The 3,604-nt window shown below is 45.8% G+C and overlaps 1 pseudogene; it reads left to right on the top strand.

Moving 5' to 3' along the window:
• The first annotated feature begins 882 nt into the window (after positions 1–882).
• Positions 883–3,204, top strand: LOC122549516 (myosin regulatory light chain 2, smooth muscle minor isoform pseudogene; annotated as a pseudogene).
• Positions 3,205–3,604: the final 400 nt, after the last annotated feature.

Raw genomic sequence — 3,604 nt, forward strand, 5'->3', positions numbered from 1 at the left:
ACATACCAGTCTCAGGCTTTGGCCATGATAAGGAATCCAGTCAGGTGCTAGTTTATGCAGTCAAGGTACATACAGAGGCATAAACTATGCCTCCATGCTGCAGGAGAGGAGGAACAGTAGGAGATATGTATCCACCAACCAGGAGTCTGGACAGATGAGAGCTGCCACAGGTAGGTCACGTCACATGAGGGAGTGGGCATGGTTATGCCATCACTGCTGTTGCAGGAATTATGAGAAAAGTGGGTAAGAGGCTGAGAGAAATTGTTGACAGGCAGTTGATGGGTGCAGGCATGTGTTTTGGGCAACATCCTGACAAGTACCAGGTTGACAGAATGGGCACCTCGAAAGGAAAGGGTGAGTTCTAAAGAGTCAGATCAGACTTGGAATGCTAACTCTGCCTCTCCATTGATATTGCTAGACTTACTGAGTTTCTCCAGTACTTTGTTTTTGGAGAAGGAAAGGGTGATGCTTGGGGTGTCAGTCATATGTTAACGCTGAGGCTGAAAGCCACTGGCCACTTGTTACTTCAACCGTGAAGCACATGGAGAGAATACAATATTGAGGAAAACAACTCAGTTGTGGGTGGCACAAGTGAGGTGACCTGTGAAGGCCAGGGCTTGCATCTGCAAGTAATCACTGGGCATCCACATTGGAATCCTGTTGTCTTGCAACATATTCTATCTTCATCACTCTAGCCCTCTGGGTTCCTCCCCCAACTCTTCCTGGCCTCCTACAGCAATGATTTGGGGAGCGGTGTCGGAATGATCCACGGCCATGCACACATATTACTACTCTTATTCTCACATGGTATATTTGGTGCTCATCATACAATCCCAACCATTGTACCTTGCTAATGGCCAAGGAGTGATGCTGCAGGGCATCATGGACAATCTACGGAAAATAAGACACAAGGATAACCAGATGAATGGTAACTCGAAAGTTTATGAAATGTAATATCAAGTGAACTAACATTGTTTGAATACCAAACATTCAACATTACATGGTTTATTTGCAGCAAAAATCTATGTACATCATTTTGTATGCTCAACAAAAACTATTTCCATCACATCATGTGCTGCACAGACTATTTACTTGAGGATCCCAGCTGCCAACGCACGTGCTATTAATAGAGGTTTCTCTTCCTCTCCCTCCTGCTGTGATACACTGAGCTTCCCTGTTCTGTAAACAGGATGGAGGGGGTCTGCTCAACAGTGGTGCCCATTGGCCCGAATGCTTTGCTTGCAGTGTACCAAGACAAGTTGTGTCTGGGCAAGTCAGACGTGCTGAAGGGCATGCTAAGTGGTCCTCCTTGGCATGAACGTTCAAGGCTCAGAGATGGGGCAGATAGGATTGAGGTGATCTTTCCTAACTGGAGTCTAAAGTGGGGCCTATGAGTGTCTTATTACTTCAGCTGGGCTCCTTGCGGCACCATCCACTCTCCCTGTGAGGAGAAGGACAATGGTTATGGCTCCCCAGTCTCACTTCTGCTCTAGCCTCAGTACTGAGAACCAAAGGGTGGGGCAGTGGAGTGCAGGTGCTGTTGACTTTCACACAGCCCTGAGGGTGTTGGACCTGTCTGTCCATTCCAGCTGCCAGCATCTTCATGGACACAGTCAGATGGTTACAGGGCTGACTGCACTGCTGCTGCATCTGGATGACAACAGGTAGTGCATCGCTGAACTGGCTGCAACACTCCAGCACCTCAGCAAGGAGTGCAGCTTCTCCTCCTTATGAAGTTCCTCATCAGTAAGATTACAGAGTCCTCTCCTGCTACAGCCTCTCCAGGTCCCTCAAGACTGAGACGACAACGTCATAACCGAGTGGAATCTCAGAAGGCGCCTGGTCTCCAACAGTCCTCTGACCAACAGCCTTGGTGCTGTCAGTGTATAGAATTTATAAAGTCCACTGAGATGCCCTCAACTGTGCTGCTGGGAGTTCCAGGAGGCAGTGTAGACAATGACCGCTCCATTACATCTGCGCTGTCACCTGGGGAGCTTGAGGAACTCTCCTCTGCAGGAAACAAGCTGGTAGTTAGGATGATATGTGCATAAGAGGCAGAAGATGTTGTAGCCACTGGTTAGTCATAGTCTTGGACGCCTGGTTAAATGTAACTATTGCAGGGGAATGACAAGTGTTACTTACTCGGGTCTTGCTCCTGAACCCTCGCAGGAGTGGTTCCTGCCTTCTCCTGTAAGGGTGAGTATCCTTTCCTTGTGTGGGGTGAGGACACAGATATCAGGCACAACCCCATTCCTCCTAACCTGTGCACTATTGTTCCACCCTGTTATAGGATCTCCTGTAATGACATAAAGGGTTAGAATGAGTAAGATGCAAGTGTGTGGCATAGCTCTTACCTGGTGCGTGAGGTGTGGAGATGTTTGAAGTGAGTGAGGAGGCAGCACAGAGGGGATGTGGGGTCAGTGATGTGGGAATATGGTGGAGGGAGCGGGAATGAAGTAGCAAGAGTGAGAGAGAGAACATAGAACATTACAGTGCAGTACAGGCCCTTCAGCCCTCGATGTTGTGAACCTAATCTAAAGTCCATCTAACCCGCACTATCCATTATCATCCATATGTTTATCCAATGACCATTTAAATGCCCTTAACATTGGTGAGTCTACTACTAAGGGAGCAGGAGAGGTACCAAGTGTCAACAGGAGTTTTGTGAGATACAATACCTAACCACCGTGTTGAGCAAACGAACCAGGGGAAAGACCACCAAGAAGCGCCCTCAGCGTGCAACAACGTATTCACCAGGTTTGATCAGTCACAAATTCAGGAGTTTAAGGAGGCCTTCAACATGATCGATCAGAATGGTGATGGCTTCATTGATAAGGAGGATTTGCATGACATGTTAGCTTCATTTGGAAAGGATCCAAATGATGAATACCTTCAGGCAATGATGAATGAAGGTCCAAGGCCTATCAACTTTACCATGTTCTTGACCATGTTTAGTGAAAAGCTGAATGGGACAGACCTTGAAGATGTAATCAGAAATGCCTATGCATGTTTTGGTGAAGAAGGAACAGGTTATATCCAGGAAGACTACTTGAGAGATTTGTTGACAACAATGGGTGATCAGTTTACTGATGGGGAGATGGATGAAGTTTTTCATGAAGCACCAATTGATACTAAGGCAATTTCAATGATATTGAATTTACTCACATACTGCAACATGGTGCCAAGGACAAAGATGACGAATAGAATGTAAATTCAGGGGGTGGGGGAAAGCTCCTATTTCACTTTGCAGAATATATACCTATTGGAACATACTGCATACCTTGGCTCTAATAAACATTGTTCTTTTTCATTTTTTATATTTTTCAGTCATGTTGGCATACTTTGCACACATTGGAATGAAGTGGAAGGTTAGTGGCAGGGAGCAAGAATCTCGAGAAGCAAATCACTTGACGCTTGAATATTTCTTAGAAACCACAAGGTTTCAGCTATTTGCTGGAGGTCACCTGTGTTTTCTGCCTGCCTGAGTGGTGGTACTTGTTTGAAGAGTATTTTGATGTCGTGATCTGGCTTGTCAGAATTCCTCATTTTTCACTTTTCAAAGAGTTGTTTTTAATTCTCATTTAATTTGTGATTTATGGAGTGA

Source organism: Chiloscyllium plagiosum, unplaced genomic scaffold (genome assembly GCF_037043375.1).
Source record: "Chiloscyllium plagiosum isolate Xiang-an unplaced genomic scaffold, Cpla_swu_hap1 HiC_scaffold_4, whole genome shotgun sequence".
NCBI lineage: Eukaryota > Metazoa > Chordata > Chondrichthyes > Orectolobiformes > Hemiscylliidae > Chiloscyllium > Chiloscyllium plagiosum.